At 41.6% G+C, this 23,590-nt stretch overlaps 1 protein-coding gene and 1 long non-coding RNA gene across 5 annotated transcripts in view; both read left to right on the plus strand.

Moving 5' to 3' along the window:
- Positions 1–23,590, plus strand: part of PRKN (parkin RBR E3 ubiquitin protein ligase) — a 982,733-nt gene that overhangs the window by 28,551 nt on the left and 930,592 nt on the right. The gene's annotated exons all lie outside the window — the stretch shown is intronic.
- On the plus strand, positions 7,865–12,517 carry LOC144585913 (uncharacterized). Its single transcript, XR_013540537.1, has 2 exons — positions 7,865–8,249; positions 8,314–12,517. It is a non-coding gene; the product is annotated as an uncharacterized LOC144585913 (long non-coding RNA).

Genomic DNA, 23,590 nt, shown 5'->3' on the forward strand with positions numbered 1-23,590 from the left:
CATTGGCTAGAGCTTATTGAAAAGTCTACTCTGTGTCAAATTAAATTCTTCTCTGCTGCCATTGTGCCTGCACTGATCTGCCCAGTGGAGCTGTTTTGTGTGGTCCAAGGTCTGTTACATGCTCAGCTACAAGAACAAGATGGTGACTGGAGACCACCCAACAGCCCACTGTGTTGGATTTGCATGAGACTTTGCAGCCAGAGCTGTTTGAAGCTATTCTGACTTGGGTGCTGCAGTTGATACAAATCCTGTGGATGAACATTTGTCCCCTCCTTTTCCTCTGTTAATGGATGCATTTAGTCTGTGCAGCCTAAGTTTTGGCTGTACTGCAGCCAAAACTGTGTTCACGACCCAGGGTTCAATCCCAGGGAGCCAGCTCAAGGTTTGACTCAGCCTTCTATCCTTCTGAGGTCAATAAAATGAGTACCCAGCTCATGGGGGGGGGCAATGGTGTAGCCTGCATAATTAACCTGTAAACCGCCCAGAGAGTGCTTGAAGCACTATGGGGCGGTATATAAGCAGCACACTTTGCTAAGGATTTGGACAGGATCCTTACAGTGGTGAAAACCACCATGTGTGCTGGATCCTTGTCTTTCCTGGCTTGTAAAAGCAGCCAGAGGGGGACTGGCTGAGTGGATAAGAGGGATCTAAATAGCTCCTTGCAGCAAGGCATGCTATCGGCACATGCAGGAAACCACTTAGAAAAGTTGTCCAGAGTTTAGGAGTTCAGTGTCACCAGTATGCAGATGACATCCAACTCTATCTTTCCTTTTTGCCTAATCACAAGGCAGCTCTTCCTGTTCTAAACCATTCAGTAATGGACTTGATGAAGGCAAACAGATTGAAATTTAATCCAGACAAGACAGAGATGCTCCTGGTCAGTTGTAAAACAGATCAGAGAATAGGGACTCATCCTGTGCTGGATGAGGTTCCCCTAACAACTTCCACTGACGATTCAGGCTTGCAGCTTGGGTGTTCTCCTGGACTCATCCTCAGCATGGACATTCATGATTTGGAGGTGGCCAAGGGTTCATTTGCACATTTAAAACTAGTGTGCCATTTGTGCCCATTCCAGGAGATGTGTGACTCGGTTACAGCAACTTACACTTTAGTCTGTCCTGTTCTCCCAACATGATATTATCCAAGTCCTTTGTCCAGTAAGTTAATCCTCAAAACGTAACTTCTCTCAACCCCTGCTTTCAGTTCTCATGAGAATCTCTGCTAACAAGTAGTTAGGAATGGAATGTGATGTTTCTGGCTCAGTGTGGTACATCCTTGGTGCAGTCTGGAACAGAGCAAAACAAAGCTTCTTTCTCATGCAGGTGTCACTTCTAGCAGCCTGGAAAAGTATGACATAACCCATCTGATTTTGTCAGAACCAGGGCATATCATCCTGTTATAGCAGCTCCACTGGCTATAGGTCTCTTTCTGGATACAATTCTGAGTGATGTTTATAACCTGTAATGCCTTATAAGGCTTGAATCCTGGCTATCTGAAGGACCCTATCTCCCTGTTTGAGCCTTCTCAGCTCCTAAGATTGTTGGGGAGGTTCTTTTCTCAATCTCACTGCCCTATCAAGAACATTTGGTGGGAGCGGTAGAAAGGGCCTTTTTTGTGGCTGCTGCCAGGTTGTGGAATGCCATTCTCTTGGAGGCTGGGTTGGCCCCCTAACTCTTGTTCTCCCAGTGACCAAAGATCAGTTTTAAACAACTAATTGGACTGTCTTGTGTGCTGGACATTGTGTTTTCAGTGTTTGTTTATTGTGTTTCTAACAGTTTTAACTAATCTTTTTAATACTGTTGTATGTTTACTGTTTCTTAGTGCCATGATTTATTGTGGTTTTAGTTGATTTCTTTTTTCAGAAACTTGTGAGCTACTTTGGCAGCATAGAAAAGAAAATACTACTGGTGTGTAAAAAGGAGGAAAAGCACTTATTTCATAACGAGCACCAGTTTGTCACTGAGAAATACATTGTTTGACTTAGCCAGTGAATATAAGTACGTAAAAGGATTCTGGATAATATTTTGAACATCAAGGTGTAGAAAAGAGATGGAACTTACTAAAAATAATTTGCACACCTGGTATACTCTCTCTCTCTCTCTCTCTCTCTCTCTCTCTCTCTCTCTCTCTCACACACACACACACACACACACACACACACACACACACACACACACAGAGAGAGAGAGAGAGAGAGAGAGAGAGAGAGAGAGAGAGAGAGAGAGAACTTTATATCAGGGGTGTCCAACCTTTCACCTTCCCTGGGCCACATTACAAGATGAAAATTTGGTTTGGGCCGCACATACATTTAGTTTGGGCCGCATGGGGGGGCAGCCCTAGCCATCCTCTGCAGCCCCGCTCCAAGCGAGCTTACCGGCAGCTGCGAGCTCAGACAGCAGAGGCTGCCAGCTTCAACTCTGGCGGCTTTATGGGGCTGGGAGGGGGTCCACCTATTGATGGGGACGGCACAATGCAGTCACGCAGCCCCCCTCTCCCCTCCCCTCCCACTCCTTCCTTCCTCCCCTCTCGCCCCCTCTACTATTGTGACATGCCCCGGCCACATTCCGGCCGCAAGCGCCGGCAGTGGAACTTGAAACTTTGGAATTTCTTTAAAAATAAAAAAAATTGCACTGGGCCGCATTACGAGCTGACCTGGGCCGCATGCGGCCCTTGGGCCGCGGGTTGGACAAGCCTGCTTTGTATCATTAAGAGAGCTGTTTTACCCAATATTTCTCCAATGTTCATAATTTCAATGTGTGTTTTGTATTTTTCATTCTTAAGGAACTTTTGGTTACTCTTTTATGAAGACACCTTAGTTGTTCAGACATTGTTTCTTTGGAGTGTTCACCTTTTGAACATAGAGTTGAGTGGATATTTCAAAATTCCGAACTGATATGTTTCTTTGTAGTACAAATATTATTCTATGCACCTTTCAGCCATCAAAATGACTATGATTTTGTGTATGATATCATCTATATGCCAATAATTGGGCAGGTCCCCTCTACTCTCACAGTATTTTTGGTGCAGATATGCTCCTCTTGATTCTGCCCTTGATTGCAATAAATTGTTCAGAACATACAGTATTTGGCATTTTGGAGTCTAAGCTTCTTATAAGAAGCATATGTCAAAATCTTCCTCCTTATATATGCTTTACATGCATCACAATAGCACACAAGCTGGTCAAAATGTCATTATTTACAGTAGTAATCCTGGAGTTCAGAAATAATGTACATTTCAAAAATAAATATTCAGATTACACATCTTGGGCAATACTGGAATATCAGGAAGTCATTTGCCAGAAATCAAATGGCTATGACCAGAGACAGGGATATTATAATTATAGGATGTGTCATGTATTGAGTGAGGAGTGAATGGACTAAAAATAATCTGATTTTTATGTACAGATTAAGAAACTCTATACACCATTTTTGTTAGATAGGCAGTATCCCAGGTTTCTGCCAGTCTTGGGTCAGATATATAACACTCGATCATGGAAAGTACGAAGGAGTTTGGATTAGAAGAGGTGCATATTCCTAACTATAATTGGATCACAAATATCATTAAATCCCTCCTCCCTTTTTACACAATCACAGGTGATGGTAATGTTTAGTACATATTGAGACAGTTAACATTTATACATATTGAGACAGTTAACATTGATACATATTGAGACAGTTAACATTCGGAACCTGTATATTCACCAAAGTGATTGATATATTTGCATTTAGATAAGTAAAACGAGAAAGCAGACTTTCTAAGATATAACATTCTGGACCACGGAAAGAATAAGAATAGCAACACCTTCCATTTTCTTCAAGTAATGACCTACATGAATCTTAACCCAATCTTTGCAAATTGCTCTTTCTCAGACCTCAAAAGGTAGATTGCCCAGAAAAAGGTGTAATAGGGGCCTTCAAATATATAACATTCCATGTAGTAAAATTTACAGACATGCGAGATTATAGGGAAATTTTACAGTACTGATAAGTAAGTGAGTAAAAATTGGGAGAGAATGTGAACAGTCTTTCCACCTGCATTTGACCAATAAAGTTTGCAATAGGAAAGGGGGGCGGAAAGAATGGGAAGGAAGAGAAGAAGAGGAGGGGGAGGAGATATGAAAATGACAAAGAGAAAAAGCAAGAAAAAGTGCTTCTAGCTGAAATTATAAATGTTGTCTATTATATCTCATGTTTGTTCCCTTGCCTCCCAATCAGATCAGTTTTTTAAAAGTCTTAATTAGAGATAGGGGTATTCATATTGGTATATGAATACCATCCCACAGGTGGAAATAACTGTCCACTCAACATTTTGCCACTGATGCGAGCTCGGAGGAGCCTTCCTATTGCGCCATTGTCTGCAGTAGATTAGCCACTCCTGGCAGGAGGTGGGATGATAACCCTCCCTGCCAGGTCTCAGAGTGGATAATCCATTGCAGACAATGGCGCGATAGGAAGGCTTCTCCGAGCTCATGTCAGTGGCGAAATGGTGAGGGGAAAGTCCAGCGCCATGCGACCAGACCCTTGTTATTTCCACCTGTGGGAGGATATTCATATACGAATACCCCCATCTCTAGTCATAATTTTTCAAAGAAGAGTTAAACACTAAAAAAAGTTAATATTTTCATAAAGATTTTTGCAGGCAAATTTGAAGTAAATAGGTAAATGGAAAGTAAAGTTGTATTTGAATGTGTAATAAATAGAAAGGCAAATATGATCAGGCAATTAAAGTTGTTTATTATAGTGCCAGAGTAGTTTGAGATAGACCAGGGATGGGCAAGTTCCAAAGACCCAGGGTCTTCATATACCCACCACAATGGGGTTTGTTTGTTTTAATATGAAAAAAACAGCCCTCATGTCTTCTAAGGCCAAATAAATTTGGCATGTTGGGGTTCAAATGTGATAGATCTTCCTCTATTTTCATAAAGATCCTTTTTTTTTTTTTTGAGACAAAAATGTTTTAACTGTGTGTGTCTGTGTGTATGTGTGTGGTTTTTGTTTGCTTGTTTGTTTGTTTATTAATAAACCTGGGGAGTATTAGGAGAACTGTAGTGGGCCTCTGGGTAGCCAGAATGTGTCCTGGAGGTGCACTTTGCACTAGTCTAAATTGCGAGGTAGAGTTTAAGCATTCACAGTGACATGAATGAAAATGCAGCTGTCTACCAAGAGCAGTTCATTAAAGACAAGAAACTGAAAGGCAAGAAGAACAAAACAAAAACCAAATTAGTTCAAAGGACAGCCTGTAAAAGTCATTTTTTTCTCCTTCATAATCAGGTTCTGGATGCATGCCAGAAAGATGTATTTCTGTGGAGGACATTTTCTTGAATAAATGAAGACAGTGACAATATTGGAGATGGAAGGAGTCTGGAAATATCCCAGCTTTCTTTCCATGGCCAATTAATGAGCTTTAGAGAAGATTTGGTCATACTGTACATAGAAATTTCCTAGGGAAAGTCAGGAAATAATATAATGCTGAAATCCTTTTGCTCCGTGTAGTAAGTCATACTAAAGTTAGGTCTATTGAATCAGCTGAGATTTGATGAATCACCTCTTCTACAAGTTCCTTTTTTAAAAAAGGGTCCATATTAGTTGAGACTTACGTAGTACACTAAGCAACATGATTTTGGACACTGACAAAAATTTCATTGTCTAGCATAATAAAGTGTAATAGAGCAGGCCCATTTAATTGGGTGGGTATTTAGTGTGTCAAATGGACCTATTACAACGGTGACTTATTTTATCATAGTAAGTTATGTGTACAGTTAGACTAGGGCCTTTTGAATGATTGGAATTTATGGAGAAGATGATTCACTAAATCCCCATTCAGTGGGCCTATTCTACTGCAGAGCAATAGGATTTTGGCCACTGTTTCAGGGCTTCCTGCCTCTTCCCAGTTTTGCTGGCCATGTGACTTTTATTTTCTCCCACTTTCCCCTCTCCTATCAGAACTTTGCATGCCACAGATATAGACTGTGATGCTATGTTGCATCCAGATCATTCTCCCAAGGTTTCTGAATCAATTGTTCTCTTTCCTGAATTTCTTTTCTCACAGGCAAAATTGCCACTTCTGCATTCTCTTACACTCTCATCAAATTACTTGATTGCGATTTTTAGTTAAGAACAATGGTCAGAATCCTGTTAGTTATTACTGCTGGTAACTTAATCAGAATAAATTTCAGTAGAGATTTGCCACAAATTAAGAATTGGGATAGGCATTTACTGTTGTACAATATGGAGACGATAGCATAACTTGGTAAGTAGTAACAAATACCTGTGCAACATCTTATGGCAATTCATGCCTGAAATAGACAACTGGCCTTAGTGAATTTGGGTAAATTCTTTTCAGTAATGAACTGAGGCACAGTCCTCACCTGTGTGCATCCCTATGTGATGAACTCTCTCCCAAGAAACACATGACTGGTTTCTAGTATAACTGCTTTACAGAGGGCTTCTAAAATACTGTACTTGTTTTCTCTGGCTTTTAAATAAAAAGGTTCTGTTGTATTTGCTTTATTGTATTTAAGCTGCTATTTTATTTTAACAGAATTTTTGGAATGGAAAAGGGTTTTATCATGTGATGTCTATTATAAATTGTCTTAAGAAGTTTTGAAATGCTGATAATAATAGTGTTGAAAAAGAAAGAAATGATATTTTTATTTAAATGCACCCAGCTGAATATCTGGTGTTAATGCAACTGTACTTTTCAAACTGTGTCATGGAAAGTCTTCCAATTCTTCAGAAGCTTTTTGGGAGCTCTTCAATAAAAATATTGTGGCATATGTGCTGTAAAACACACCCCAGGAATGTGCAGTTTCTGAGCAGATAAGAGCACCCTGGCATTGTGAAAATTTGGGAAATCTCCTGCAGATATTGTAAGTAGTTTGGGGGTGGAGCATGAAAGAATGCTTGCAGTACTTTGGGAACAAACTGAACTTCAAGATTGATGGAAGGTTGTTGCCACTTGTTTGGGACATTGCTTTCATTTCTCTATTCTATCTCTGTAAACTTTATTCAGTAAGAATGGTACTCCAAGAGAGATGCCCCTACAATGAACCAAGGAGGTTGCTGTGAATTATTAACAAGCTAAGTTCAATACAACCTTCTATCCTCCTGAAGGGAGGAAGACCACACACTCTGTAAAGCCATTATGTTCATCAGGTCTTGACAGACCAGAAGGATTTCACACACACACACACACTCCATGCACATGCCATCATCTTTTTAACACTAAAGAGAGGAGAGGTGACATGGGAATGGATCAGTACGTAGCTGAACATCTCCAGAGGATTTGATAAAGCATGTATCAGAAACAGCAGAGAAAGGTGACAGCTTGAAAGTGCCATGCCAATACCAACCTCTCATATTATGGCTTTACAATTCTAGTTTTGTTTTACAAACTAAAAACAAACCCCAGGCAATTGTGTTGGTGTTTACAGGCTCTCGTGCAAGTCTTAACTCCAGCAGCAATCAGCCCAGCAATTGGCCGTTTATGTTCAAGTGCTGAGGACAGTGTTAAGAGTCATAACAGTGCAAAATGAGAACTATAACAAGGAAGAAGGGATATTGATAATCTCTGGAATTTACCACTTGAGTGTGTAAGCTAAAATAGGAGACAAATAAAACATGCCTACCTTGATGTATATGCAAATAAGCTGTTGGAGTTTAAACACATTCTACTGTTGCTCTCTTCTGTATTAGTGTGATACAGTAGGTAAGAGACTGAATTTGGAGATGAAAATTCAGATTCAAATGTGCACTATAAAGTTTGCCTTAAAAAATAAGCAATCATTGATAGTGTGGCGTCCACCCTCGTGCCCCTTTTGCTTGACCTTCAAGCCTCAGAGCGCATGAAGGCAAACACTCTCCTCTTCCTGCACTGACTTTGGACTCAGTGGCCTTATAGGCCCCTTCCAGCTTTATGATTCTAAGATGGTGGACTGATTATTTTTTTCCCTTTGGACGTGCGAGTAACTTTTGTTAAACCTTGGTTTATTAACTTCCCATTAAATGTAACTTCACAGAGCCACAGGCAGTTCCCGCTACTCTGACAGATGTACCTGTGTGAATTTAACAAAACAGCTGGATATTATACACTGTGTGAAATCCGTACACAAAGAGCATAACATTTGGAGGCAAATTGCTGTAAAGTTAAGTATTATCTGTTGTGTAGTATGTCATGCACACCATATGGCATGCTACTTGGTGTGCAACAAATAATGCCTTTCCGCACTTATGGCAATTTACGGCTAAATTGTGAATTTCGTTGTATGTGTATATACTTACAATGACAATAAATTATTATTATTATTATTAAAAGTTATGCTGTTTATGTAACTGCACAACAGGATTTCAGTCATTGTATTCTGTATGTATTCATAAGAATACAAGGTGAGTGTAGTGCATACTAATCAGAACTGTCCTTCATGTTCTTTCATGAGATACAAAAGCTAATGATGGCAAAACTGAAAATAGTTAATCTAGAATTATAAATGACATATCAGAAAAGGAAAGTATGATATAGACTGGAATGTAATGGAAATCAGTAGCACAAGCAGATAGAAGACTTAAATGGTCTTATGTGCTTACTCATGATGTAATTATTCCTGCACTCTACCATGACCTATAACTTCTTTTGCAGGGAGTAAAGGATAAATGAAACTGAATATTCTGTTAGTATCCCATACTATTGTGTACTTTCCTGTGTATTAACATCCTAAACAATTAAGTGCAAGATGTTAGATCAGTGGTTCTTAACGTGGGCGATAATGCTCCCCAGGGGGCGATTTCATTTTTCAGGGGGGCAGTAGAACGAAAAGGGGCGGCGTGGGGGCACTGGAGCAGAAGGGGGCGGTAGGGGGGCGCTGGAGCAAGCCAAACCTGTGAAGATGGCTGCAGCCTTTTTACAGTGTGCATGAATATATATTTTCCTCCAATCTTAATTTAGTTTCAGAGTTTTCATCTTGAAATTTTTAGTTCCTGCATTGCGGTTTGTTTTTATGCCCTTTTTATATTTCTTTTTGCATCTTAAAATTCGCTTGCAACTAAATCATTAAATGTTACTTTTTGGGGGCATTTCATTTTCTTGGAATTGAATTTTTTTTCCAGGGGTCATTGGATTTAAGTGTCATAAATAAATGAATGAATGAATGAATGAATGAATAAATAAATGAATAAATAAATGAATAAATAAATAAATAAATAAATAAATAAATAAATAAATAAGAAAGAAAGAAAGAAAGAAAGAAAGAAAGAAATCATCACCATGGCGAGGGGGGCGATGATAACTTCCTCAATGGTTCAAGGGGGCGTTTCTTTCAAAAAGGTTAAGAACCACTGTGTTAGATTGTGCTTATGGTACAACCCCCTTTGACAAATCTACGGTCATCTGATTCTCTTCCGAAGAGGAAATGGACCTACAAAGTGAATCTTTTTGCTACAGATGTAAGACTGCTCAATGCTAAATGGTGTTAACTGTTTAAGAATTGTATGTAAAATGTACACTGGAACAGTGGTATTGGTTTAAACCAGGGGTCTCAAACATGCGGCCCGGGGGCCATTTGCGGCCCGCCAGATGATGGTTTGCGGCCCCTGCCTTGCCTGCCCCCCCGAAGCACACACACGCCCTCTGCTATCAAGAGTTTTTTAAAAAGCCTTGCCTCACTCGCCGGCTCTCTCCCAAGACAGCGCCTCTTGCACCCTCAATCCAGAACTGCAGCCTGCCGGCCAGCCCACCTGTCTGCTGGCTAAGGAAACTCCTGGGTGGCTTCCTCAGGCTCTTGCTCCGCTTGGCAGAAAATCTGATGCGGCCCAGCCTCACACAGATTCTGCCTCCAGCGGCCCCCAGGTAAATTGAGACCCCTGGTTTAAACTAAAGGCGGGGAAAGTGTGTCTTCTAAGATCCTGTTGGACTGTAACACTATAGCAATGCCTCACTACTGCTACATTAGCTAGGGCTAATGGGAGACCAGTAACATCTGCAAGACCATAGTTGCTCAAACTCTCATTCTTCATGCTCTTGAGTTCATTCCTTTGTGCCATGCAACTGAGCATGCAGCTTTAGGACCAAATGTGATCCTCTTGGATTTCTGCTGATTCATTATAATCTTTCAGTGCACACTTCCTCTTTGACCTTGGTGGCTAACTTCTGTCCATGGGACCAGGCATGCCTTCTCCTTCACTGCCTTGTGTTGCCAGAAAGAACCTGACACCCAGCATATTGTCCTTCCAGCATGGTGGTTGATGCAATTTATATGCCAAATACTTTGTCATAAGATGAGGACCTCAGCTTGGTATGTTTTTCTGAGGCTTCATACCTGAATCTCTTATTCTCTTGCAGTTAGTAAACAACCATGCATCTCAATGATCCTGTACTATAGTTGAATAATAGACATACATATACCCACTGAGGTTTTTTGTGCATAAGTCAGGGGCTGAGGACGTTACCCTAAACCAGTGGTGGCGAACCTTTTTGGGCTCACGTGCCCAAACTGGGGAGGGGCAGTGGGCGGTGTGCCACGGCGGCGGTGGAACCAGAAGTGGCAGTGGCAGAACCGGAAGTTGCAGCAGAAGGGGGAATCCCGGGCACGGAGGTGCCTCGAGACCCCACTCTGGATCCACCGCCAGCACCAGCTGCTCCAGATCCTGACCTTTTCGGGCACCAGCACTGCGGTTGCAGCAGCCTACTCAGTTTTGGCTGCAGGGAGGAGGGGGGGGAATAGCGATCCGGCTACCTATGGCTCGCGTGCCGGCAGACAGGGCTCCGCGTGTCAGCTGTGGCATGCATGCCATAGGTTCACCATCGCTGCCCTAAACACTTTCACATAGAATTCAAAGAAGTAAACTTGCTTTTGAGCAGAAATCCAAATTGATATGCAGTTTCTGACTTTCTGTTCAGAATTCTATTTTTTCAACCAAATTGTGTTCAGCTCCACAATCCCTAATAAGACTTTACTCAGCCATTTGGTCTTCCTGTGACTGAATTTATGGCTTTTTTCCAGAAAACATGATGCAACATATTAATGCTTGTACCCCTATACCTGTAGGTCAGAGTATAGAGTTTCCAAGTACCAGTCACTAACTCTGATGTTTGTGGGTTTCCTATAGGGAAATAGGGATATTAATCTTATGGGCCCAGTAAGAAACTGAGGGGGGAAATCCTTCTTATGTCCACATAGTGATATTTCTCTGCAGGAGGGCTTTTGTTTTGTTTTGTTTTGAGAAATCTCACCAGATTTTTTATAACAATTTTTCCCCTGGAAGAAGCACTGATCTGTGCGGAGTTACTGTATGACAATTGCTGCACAGAGTGACAAATTTCCTGTACAAGATTCTCTGGAAAGGTAATTGAATTGGGATGATTTTGGCAGTTTGCTATGCAACAAAAAAGTGGAAAATAGGAAAAATAAGTACAGGATCTAGCTTTCATAGAAAACTGAGAAATCTTATTGGTTCTGTGAGAAGCTTTAGTGGGAAGTCTCAGTGTGGCGGGGCTTGGAAAAGTGCTGAGAATGATAAATTTTTGGACATCCCTGCTCTCAGCTACAATTCTATTGTGTTATGCTTCTCATCCTTGTTCCAAAGTAGACTAAATTGTATCCATTTTCTTTTCATCTCCTTCTCCTGCTTCAGTGACTCACTTGTGCCAACTGGGAGGAAACCCTGCTGTGTGTTGCCTTCTATCCCCACTTCACCATTTCCTTACCATGCTCCTTTCTGTCAGTCTGTACTCTCCTACCTCACTGTCATTTTAAACATACAGTTTGTTTCAAGGGCAAAGGGGTTGATATATTAATAATGAATTTCTTTAAATTTTTGGTAAAGAGATAATGATTAAAATTCAAGATTTTTCAACAATATGTATCCACTAGCTAATTTTAACACCCTTCATCTATAGTGTTCGCAATATGCCTCTCTAGAAAGATCCCTGTATTTCTTTATTTGTTGGCTACACACATGTATATGAGAATTAACATATACATGTGACAGCCCAAATCAGAATGCCAAGTTACATTTTCAGTGGGTAACAACCACAGAACTTCAGAGGTGGAAGGAACCCTGTAAGTCATCGAGTCCAACCCTATCAAGGAGGCACACTGGGGAATCAGAATCCTAATCTCTGGCTCTGCAGCCAGATGCAACCACTGAGCTATCCAGCAATTAATTGAAAATGCACAAGAGTACATGGGTTCACAGACCTAGAATAAAGCAAAGCTTTAACATTGCTGCTTTTATTCTATATTATACTGTAGAACATGCATAATCCTATTGAGTCCTGAATGTAGGGGTTAAATTTACTTTTAGGAGTGGTGTCTTAATTTTGGTCCCACTCAGATTATCTATATTTGGTCATACACTGCATCAGCCACTTGACACATGATTTTCTTATGTGTGCAAGAAAAGAAATTGTACCCCTAAAATTAAGAACATAAGGAGACACCAGTTGGATCAGACTCACGGTCTGTTGAATCCAGAAACATGTTTCCCACAGTAACCAGCCAGGTGATTGTGGGAAGCCATCAACCATTTCAAGCAATTCGTGAGTACAACAGCCCTCTCTCACTCCTTATTTTTCTGGGAAGTCCATGTTGTACTATTTGAGTAAGGATACCAGTGCCTAAGTCAAAGTAATAAGCAATGAAGGTGCTCACACAAACCAGGCAAATTCAGTTATCAGGGGAATTTCCATGGAAATCCTTTGCATCCTTTGCATGTAACCTATCATCAAATATAGATCAGCAATCCTTTGGGAACATTGTTGACTTTATTTTGTTTATTTACTTTGTGCGGTGCCAGATCCTTGGTGGGTGTTCAGCAGATTATAGCGCAGCAACTTACTTTCTTGAAGGACAGTGTTTTAAAATGGGATTCCCCAGGGGCTTCTACCCATTTTACCAGGAAGTTTTGCCTAGAAAACAAAGCCAGGTAGATGTTTTCCTTTTCTCTCCCCCCCCCCAATGCATGGTTTAAAATGGGATCTCCCAGGACCGCGCGCCTAACGGCGCGCGAAATTCTTCAAATACTCTAATTCTATCTACGATCCTGTCTCTGATCTTAACATGGTAGATATGCATGACCTGTGGGAAGGTAGAGTTTCAGCTTTGAAGGAGGATGAGCAGGAGAGCATGTCTAATGGTGTATGAAATTTTCAAATCCTATTTTTACCCCAGTTTGATAAATAGGAAACCCAACTAACATTGCATACTTCCGCACTATTAGAGAGGAGGCCGGGTAGGTGGGGCTCGTCAGCCCTGGAAGGCAGCCCATCTAGGAGAAGGAAAACTCCGAATTTAAACCTCCACTGCCTTGTGGCTATATCCACTTATGGAAAGGGCTTCAGGAGAGAACCTCGAGGCAAAATCCGGAGCTGGAGTCCCGGAGGCAGTTTGTGTCATTCTGCCAACTCCTGCGACGTCACTGGAACCAGTTGTACTGGCTCTTGCCTTTCCACTGGACTACTTCAGCGACGTGGAGAGGGGGGGATTTGCTGCTTGGGTAACAGCCTGTCCTCCATATTATTTTACCCAGGCTTCGTGCTCTGGAGAGGACACTCCAGCTTCGCATACAGCGTCGAAACAACACGGGAAGTAGCAGTTACCGGTTATAAGTCTCTGCTCAATTGGCGTAGAGCAGGACGCCAGGGGCTACTTCTGACGGTGGGAGAGGTCATTGCACCTCACTAGGTAGATACCGCCCGCCTTAAGCTGGGCAGCCCCCAGCCAGTAAGGTGCTACCTCGCCACGGTCTGTTAACTTCACGGGGTGCGTGGGGTTTAGGGTCACACCCGACAAGCAGATCGATAACCGTGCACCATGCAACAATCACAAGAAAACTTCTGCCCTTAAGCTGGGCACCTGGAATGTACGGACAATGACCCCTGGCTTTCCTGACTATGGCTTTCCTGACGACCTCCAAGAAATAGACGATATGCGCAAGACAGCTGTCATTGACATGGAATTAAGTAGACTACAGATGGACATTGTTGCCCTGCAAGAGACAAGATTGCCAGACTCGGGATCTGTCAAAGAAAAAAACTTCTCATTTTTCTGGCAGGGAAAACCATCGAATGAGACCAGGGAATATGGTGTTGGCTTTGCAGTCAGAAATACTCTCCTGAGATGCATTGTTCCACCTACTGTGGGGAGTGAAAGAATCCTGCCTCTGCAGCTCCACTCATCAGCAGGACCAGTAACCCTCATTAGTGCATATGCACCAACACTGTCATCCACTCCAGAAGTGAAAGACAAATTCTATGACGATCTGGCAGCTACTATCCAAAAAGTCCCTGAAAGAGAGGCACTGTTCATTCTTGGAGACTTTAACGCTAGAGTTGGTGCTGATCATAATTCTTGGCCCACTTGTCTAGGCCGTTTTGGCATTGGAAAGATGAATGAAAATGGCCAACGCTTGCTGGAGTTTTGCTGTTATTATGGTCTCTGTGTCAGCAACACATTCTTTAATACGAAGCTGCAACACAGAGTTTCCTGGAGACATCCAAGATCCAAGCATTGGCATCAGCTTGATCTGATCCTCACTAGACGTTCTAGCCTCCCTAGTATTACGATCACACGCAGTTACCAGAGTGCTGATTGTGATACTGATCACTCCCTGGTGTGTAGTAGAGTAAAACTACGAACAAAGAGAGTATATCACACGAAAAAGGAAGGAAGACCACGTATTGACATCAGCAAGACTCGTGATCAAAGAAAAGTGAAGGAATTCGCCCAAGCACTCGAGGAAGCCCTCCCAGGCCCGGCTAATGTAAATGCACCTAAACGATGGGAACACTTCAAGAACGTTGTCTATAACACCGCCTTGTCCACCTTTGGCACGAAGACCCAAAAGATGGCTGACTGGTTCGAAGCCCATTCAGAGAAGCTAATGCCAGCCATCGAGGATAAGAGAAGAGCTCTAGCAGCATACAAAATCTGTCCTAGCGAGTACAACTTGCAAGCTCTTCGAGCTGCTCGTAGCCAAGTCCAACAGGCTGCCAGGAGATGCTCCAATGATTATTGGCTCCAGCTCTGCTCCCAGATACAGATAGCAGCGGACACAGGTAACATCAAAGGAATGTATGATGGTATCAAGCAGGCCTTAGGTCCAATGCAGAGGAAATCTGCTCCCTTGAAGTCTGCTACAGGTGTGCCCATCCAGGACCGAGCACAGCAGATGGAACGCTGGGTACAGCACTACTCCGAGCTATATTCTAGAGAGAATGTAGTAACCGAAGAAGCATTAAATAACATTGAGTGCCTGCCTGTCCTGGAAGAGCTGGACAGTGAACCAACCTTAGCAGAAATAAAAGCGGCCTTGGATTCCCTTGCCTCCGGCAAGGCACCTGGAAAGGATAACATCCCTGCTGAAGTGCTGAAGTGCTGTAAGGAGATCATCACCACTGAACTGTATGAAGTCTTTTGTCTCTGCTGGAGGGAAGGTGGAGTCCCACAGGACATGAAGGACGCAAACATCGTCACATTGTACAAGAACAAAGGCGACAGGGGTGACTGCAATAACTACCGTGGCATCTCTCTTCTTAGCGTTGTAGGGAAGCTGCTTGCCCGTGTTGTGCTGAAGAGGCTCCAGGTTCTTGCAGACAGAGTCTATCCAGAATCACAGTGTGGATTCCGAGCTAATAGATCCACCACTGACATGGTATTCTCCCTCCGACAGCTGCAGGAGAAATGCAGGGAACAACAACAGCCACTCTTAGTGGCCTTCATAGACCTTACAAAAGCATTTGACTTGGTTAGCAGGGATGGCCTTTTTAAAATACTTCCCAAGATTGGATGTCCACCCCGTCTCCTTAACATCATCAGATCCTTCCATGAGGGAATGAAAGGCACTGTAGTTTTTGACGGCTCAGCATCAGACCCCTTTGACATCCGAAGCGGAGTGAAACAGGGCTGTGTCCTTGCACCAACACTTTTTGGGATCTTTTTTGCTGTCATGCTGAAGCATGCCTTTGGAACTGCAACCGAGGGTGTCTATCTCCGGACTAGATCAGACGGAAAGCTCTTTAATCTCTCTAGATTGAGAGCAAAGACCAAAGTCCAACTGAAATGCATGCGGGACTTCCTCTTCGCAGATGATGCAGCCATTGTTGCCCACTCTGCTGAAGACCTCCAACAACTCATAAATCGATTCAGCAAGGCCTGCCAAGACTTTGGACTAACAATCAGCCTGAAGAAAACACAAGTCATGGGCCAGGGTGTGGACTCACCTCCTTCTATTACCATCTCCACACAAGAATTGGAGGTTGTTCATGACTTTGTGTACCTTGGCTCAACCATCTCTGACACCCTGTCTCTGGATGTTGAGCTGGACAAACGCATTGGCAAAGCAGCTACCATGTTCTCTAGACTCACAAAGAGAGTATGGCTCAATAAGAAGCTGACTACACATACGAAGATCCAGGTCTATAGAGCCTGTGTCCTAAGCACACTCCTGTACTGTAGTGAGTCCTGGACCATTTGTGCACGGCAGGAGAGGAAGCTAAACACCTTCCATATGCGTTGTCTCCGACGGATTTTTGGTATCACCTGGCAGGACAAAGTTCCAAACAGAGTAGTCCTAGAACGAGCTGGAATTTTCAGCATGAACACATTACTGAAACAGCGACGTCTACGTTGGCTTGGGCACGTCGTGAGAATGGCTGATGGTCGGATTCCAAAGGATCTCCTGTATGGAGAATTAGTGCAGGGAAACCGCCCCAGAGGGAGACCACAGCTGCGATACAAGGATATCTGCAAGCGAGATCTGAAGGCCTTAGGAATGGACCTCAACAGATGGGAAACCCTGACATCTGAGCGTTCAGCCTGGAGGCAGGCATTGCATCACGGCCTCTCCCAATTTGAAGAGACCCTTGCCCAGCAGGCTGAGGCAAAGAGGAAGTCACAAAAGCAGCAAAACCAGGGAGCTGGACAGGGGACAAATTGGATTTGTCATCAGTGTGGAAGAGACTGTCATTCTCGAATCGGCCTCCTCAGCCACACTAGACGCTGCTCCAAGTCCTCCATACAGAGCACGATACCATAGTCTTTCGAGACTGAAGGATGCCTAACTAACTAATGTAATAGAAATGTCTGTGTGCCTCCACATATGCACAATAATTGGGTTCTTTCTTTCTCTTTCTCTCTCCCCCTCCCATGATTCTAGGGGCATTCAGTCACTTCCTGCCCAGATGTGCTCAACAATCTTAGACGGGAGCAGCTAGCCCCTTCCATCTTCATTACATGTAGAAAGAAGCAGGTTTGCAGAGGAGACATTCCTGTTTGCATTTAGACTTTATGTGGCAGGAAAATCCCAGGAAAGTCAGGGTTCTTGCTCACATATGGAACCTAAACATGAGCAAAAGCATCTAGTAGAAATATTAGATTGGCTGTTTACCTGACTTTCATAGATCTTGCCTTTGCCAAAGGCTGCATGAGTATATACACGTGCTTCACTTCTGAAAGAAAGAAAAAAAACCATAGTAGTTTGGAGCTGAGATTTTTGCAGGAGAACTGACAAACCCCACAAGCGCTTCGGCTCCAGCATCTTGAGAACTGTTGTAAGGGCGGAGAACCCATTATTGCACATACTGTACAAGCATATGTGGACACACGTTTCTCAATAGGCTGTCTTAATACGTTCAACTGCCCTGTTTCAGTGAGTGAGAAATTTTGTGAGAATACTTCACATCCAATGTAAAAGAGTAGCTATTGTGTTTTTTTAAAGACCACGCTAGGGAGAAGAAAAATGCTATGTTAGTGTTACAAAACCGAAACATGAGATGTAAAATTAATATTGATTCATAGGCTGTCATCATGTCAATTCCTTCAGATATTAGGATCCGCATCCAGCTAGCTGTATAAATGGGAGTGATCCATGCTAGGTTCTGTGTGTCAAGCAAAGAGCAGAGAGATGTGGAGCACAGCACCTTATCTATTATGCTTTAGCAGAGGGTTGAACTCAATGGTCTTTCACATCCTTTCCAGCTCTACCCTTCTCGGGGTCTTTCCTTCAAACCATCCTCCTCCTTTTGATTCTGTTTTATTGATGTTGTGCATAGAAGACTTCATTGATAAGCTCATCTGTTATTCTTGGGCCTGAATTATAAAGAAAGTTGGTATTATAAAAAAAATGAGTATGGAATCAAAAGTTTCTCTGATCCTTGATGGAGTTTTAAAACCTTTTGATTGCATATTGTAGTTATTCTTTAAAACACCTTTATTGGAATAAAATGAGTTAATGCAGTTGGTTGGAGAGGTGGCAATTTTATTATTCAGAAATAAAATCACTTTGAAAAAATTGCTTTAATTGAAATCCCATTTAAAGGATAAGATTGTGTTATTGATTATGATCAAAATGTCCTGGACACAGATGAATTAATCAGTTCTTGTATTTGTTCATGTTATAAATCTCTTGGTGGTGGTGAAGGAACGTGAATGAGAAGAATCTTTCTAAATTATAGTGGCACATTACTTTTTATGTGTAACTTCTTTTGCTCTCCACATTGTATAAGAATGGAAATAGCTTTTAAGAGCTGCAGTACAAGAATAGCACACTGTGAAACTGACATTATAAATCAAGTTGAACTCAAGCTGTTTTATGCCAATAACAAGTATGTTTAAAAACATAATGACAGAGTGTTTTGTGGTTTGTGGAAAAATGACGTTGATACCAGTTGTGTTGAAGAACAAGGCTTTTAGTAAATAAATGCATAAAGTAGGTAGAACAAAAGGAATGTGAGGAATGAATTTAGTCAATGTTTCTGATATAGATTTTTATTATGTTTCTGACATATACAAGTGCTTTAATACAGTGAATTCTACAAAATATTTACTGTAATTCATATATGTTGCTGTAACATTCTATCACCTGCTAATCTAAAATATTTCTGGTTTTTCATTGTAAGTGATTATTTTTGCAACATACAGAACTCTTATTATGAACCATGAAGCTCTGCCAACTGTTATACCTACAGCTGGTTCTTGGTGGTCTGCATATTGCTCCAGTAGGACTGTCTTTTGTGTTTTGGCAGTGAAAATACTATCTAGATTCCTTAGTTAAAATTGACCTTAAATTAATAGTATAAAACAGAAACAGGAGGTCATCACATAGAATGTTCGTTATCTGTTAGGGTCTTTTTGTTACAGATTCTCCCAAGACCCAAATGCATTACTGTATATTAAAGCGGGTTGTATTTGTGATTTAATTTTTTGCATTGTATTAATATTTTGTGCATGTCTTTCTTTAAACTTGTTTCTACCAAGTTCTCCATCACTTACTAGACACAGTATCTATTTCTCCCCATCGTGTTCAAAACAATTTCAGATATTTTTCCTATGTCCATTTTCCTGTGTTACAACATAAGACAGACATTCTCAGACTGACGACACAACTGGGGTTTTAGCTACTTTTTTGGAGGGTTAGGCAGTTCCCTTGCTGTTCTACTATGGCAAGAGTATGTACTTATTTTTTCTTGAAAATATTGAAATACAATGGTCATCAAGGAAGGTCTTTCTCCTTCCTTTTCCCACAATATGTTTTTTGTTTCTATCAATGTCAAAAGGAACTCTGAAAATCCACTTCTTGTTTTGTTCTGGCTTTATTTAGAAAGTTCATTTTACTTGTGTCTGGATTTGTTGCGCTTGTGACAAAAGCTGAGGATATGTGGGCCTGCCCAGAGGGGTATATAACTTGCTGTTTTGATTGCTTTCAGTGTGGTTTGATTCAGATAAAATTACAGCATCCATACATGTTTTGACTTCAAGTGCTCCATCTCGTCCTTTTTCAGAGCTGTTCCACACTTTTCTGGCATAGCATTCTGGCTTCTATTTTTTGACACCATTTGGAAAACTCCTATTTACCCTGTTGTGAAGCAAATGGTTAGTTAGTATCCCAAATGGCATTGTGGGCACTACAGTATTATCTGATGTGACAACCTGTGACATATTAGGTGGGTTATGACATTTTAATGGATAAGGGGAACCACCTCTTTATTTTCATTTTCTGTACAGCTTTATTTTAAAAAAATACTTCCCTATTGATGCAGCACTGTTCTAGATAAACAAGATACATTGGTGGTATTATGTATACCATGATAGGTAGATGCATTTCTGTTTTGCTATGTCACTTTATTTAAGAAAAAAAGGAAAGTTACCATCACTGAATGACAGCCACGAGAAAAGGTGGGGAAGGGGGCTATGTCAGTGCCCACCCTCCAGATTCATCAACAGATGACAGCACCTCCTCCTCTCTTTATATTTGGCTTAGCAGTTGCTTGAGGGGGAGGAGATGTATAAATAGAAAATAAAAGCAACTGGTTGGAAAACCAGCTGGATTCCTTACTGCCATGGGCGCTGCTTCTGCAAGGCAGTGCAGTCCCACCGGAGCCCCAGCTAGGAAGAAAGGCTGGAAAAGAGGGGTTTACCTCCCTTTAATATCTCCAGTGCTTTTCCCTCCACCAGTACTGCCACCATGAGCTTGCTGCACCACCACTGTCCAAACATCTACCTGAACCCTTCCCACAGGAGAACAACTACAAGATAAGATAGATTGCTCTGAAAGTAAGAACCATTGAAGTGTGAACCAGACTGCTCCAGATTCCTCTGTCTGGACACACTTTTTGTTGTGACTCTGTGTCACTAGAGGGCATTCAGATGTCACCAACAGAGTGGGTTCTTCCATGCCAGAAAACTAGCTACACTTCCGTAGTCTCATTTAGCCTGTATCATGTAGCATGTCGGAGAAGTTAGTTCCATAGAGAAATGCCAGGCTGGACTAATAAATCCTTAGTAGTTGCTAATGCAGCCTTCAGGACAAGAAATGTATTTTAAAAACTGAGGATATGAGCCTATTGGGATGAATTCTGTACCCAATTCTAAATATGATGTTTGTAATAAGCTGCTACTAGAATGGCAGAAATGGGAGAACAACCCAGTGCTCATCACCACACTTGCCATAGAGAGACATGAAGAGCAGAACCTACGCAAAGAGGAACGTGCTGTTTGCGGTAAAAAGGGGAGGGGAGGGGAGGGGCAGGCCCATGCCAAGTCTAACTAAAGAAACCTGAAGTGTGCATATTGTTGATATTGGAATAAAACAAATATATGGTGTGGCGGGGGAAAAAAATTGCAATACTTTTTTAAACTACAAGCAGGGAATCCAATTTTAAGTCATCTAATTCTTTGAGGTGATTTACTGCACACTAAAATAATTTATTTCTGTAACACTTTCTGTAATTCAGGAACTAATGAAGTTTTTTTGTTCCTCTGGGAAGGAAAATATATTGGAATGTCCTCCAAAACATAGCCTGCGTCTTTCTCAACAGAACTGTGTCTCCACGGATGAATTTTAATTATTTGCTTCTTTCAATGTTAACATACTGTGTTTCTCCTGATTTTAACTGAGAGCAGAAATTAAAGGTGCCAAATCCTTCCTGCATAATAGCAGTGTGTTGGCTAGAAGCATATGAAACACTTTTTAAGCAACTATAGCTCTGCTACACACATATTGAATTTATTCCAGACTTCTTCTGTATCCTAGGAGTTTGCATTGAGGTTTACACAAGCGCAGTAGACTGCTCTGATTCAACCAATATATGCATTTGAAGGGGCACAAACAAATGCACCTGTTGCAGCAAAAGCAATCAGGGTCGTGTGGCATCTGGAAGACAAATAGATTTTAAGTAGGGCAAGCTTTCATGGACTACAGTCTACTTCTGCAGGTATGTGATGTTGGCTGCAGTTCCTGAAAGCTTATAGTTAAATCTGTAAGGTGCCAACGGAGTCATTATTTATTTATTTACAAGATATTTTTAGCCATGCCATTACCAATGGCCTCTGAGCGGTGTACAAAAATATAAAAAAATTGAAAACATTGAAACCATTAAAAATGGGCAATATTATAATAATACATAGGAATCCTTCAGTCTCAAGAGACTATGGTAACGTGCTCTGTATGGAGGACTTGGAACAGCGTCTAGTGTTTCGATGCTGTATGTGAAGCTAGAATGTCCTCTCCAGGGCACAAAGCCTGGGTAAAATAATATGGAGGATAGGCTTTTACCCAAGCAGCAAATCCCCCCTCTCCATGTTGCTGAAATAGTCCAATGGAGAGGCAATAGCCAATACAGCTGGTTCCAGCGACATCACAGGAGCTGACAAAATGACATGAACTGCCTCCGGGACTCCGGCTCCAGATTTTGCCTTGAGGTTGACTTCTGAGGCCTTTTCCATCAGTGGATATAGCCACAAGTGGAGGTTTGAAATCGGAGTTTTCCTTCTCCTAGATGGGCTGCCTCCCAAGGCTGACAAGTCCCACCTACCCAACCTGCTCCCCCACGGCATGGACAACGATGGTGGCACCTCAGTGGGGGTCTGAAGTCAGAATTTTCCTACTCCTAGATGGGCTGCCTCCCAAGGCTGACAAGCAACAACTATATTAAAAATAATCAATAAAATATTAGTATTAATAAATCCTGCTGCTCAAATGGCCAGCAAAGGATACTATTTAATTAAAATACTGGTTAAACAGAAAGGTCTTCTTTGCCTGGCGCCGAAAAGCCAAAAGTGTTGGAGCCAGGTGGATCTCTATAGGGAAGGTGTTCCACAGTTGGGGGACAACAGCCAAGAAGGCCCTATTTGGGTTGTGGTGCAACAGGCTACCGATTAGCAATGAGATATTTATCCGTTAGTCTATTTGTAAAATCAGTCACCTTGCAAATTAGTCAAGATTAGGGATTGAGTGATGATAACCAAACTATGATGAGATGAATTCTGTGTACAGTAACGTGTGATAAAATGGATGTTAGCATGAGTGACTAGAATAATGATATGGTGTCTGTACTTTCTTGTAATTATATTTTAGAGGAAAGAGCTGAAATAACAGTTGAGCAATTGAGTGATGAAAAAAGGAAGCAAATCTCAAAAAGGTTTTGAATGGAGAATTTATTGACCATTTTAAAGTTAATTCACAAATGAAGTACACTTTCCCCTTCAACAACTCTCGAGTTAGGGCTGCTGGACCCCATTTAGTTCAAAATCTATGTATAATGCTTACACCCCCTAAAAACAACTGCAAAGCACAATCAGTTGATTAACAGAAAGAAAGAAAGAAAGAAAGAAAGAAAGAAAGAAAGAAAGAAAGAAAGAAAGAAAAAGAATAGTTCTCTCTGTCGTGGTTCTTTTCCATAGTATTGACGATCTTTTCCATACAGTACTATGTGCAACGAGCCTTAAAGGTCTTTTTGAGCCCCATATCTAGAAGCTGAATTAGAGATGTTTTGTTTGGGAGTAAATAGACTACTTTGATGTCTTCAGTGTTGAAATCATGGGGTTCTGGGTGGTTATGGGCACAGTAATTATTGAATAATTTTTATTGAATATTTGTTTATTGTATATTTATTTATTTTTGGAATATTTATCAATTAAAAAAACTCAGTGTATAACCAAAACCATGCTGTTCAGATTCACGTAATTCAAAGGAGAAGTGCATTATTAAAATCAAAGGGTTAATAAGAGAGATACAGGAGATATTTGTTGTGCAGTCAGGGAACTGTGACTCTTGCTTTCTTTTGATTACACATTTTCTGGCAAATGTATCCCCCACCCCTC

Source organism: Pogona vitticeps, chromosome 1, assembly GCF_051106095.1.
Source record: "Pogona vitticeps strain Pit_001003342236 chromosome 1, PviZW2.1, whole genome shotgun sequence".
NCBI lineage: Eukaryota > Metazoa > Chordata > Lepidosauria > Squamata > Agamidae > Pogona > Pogona vitticeps.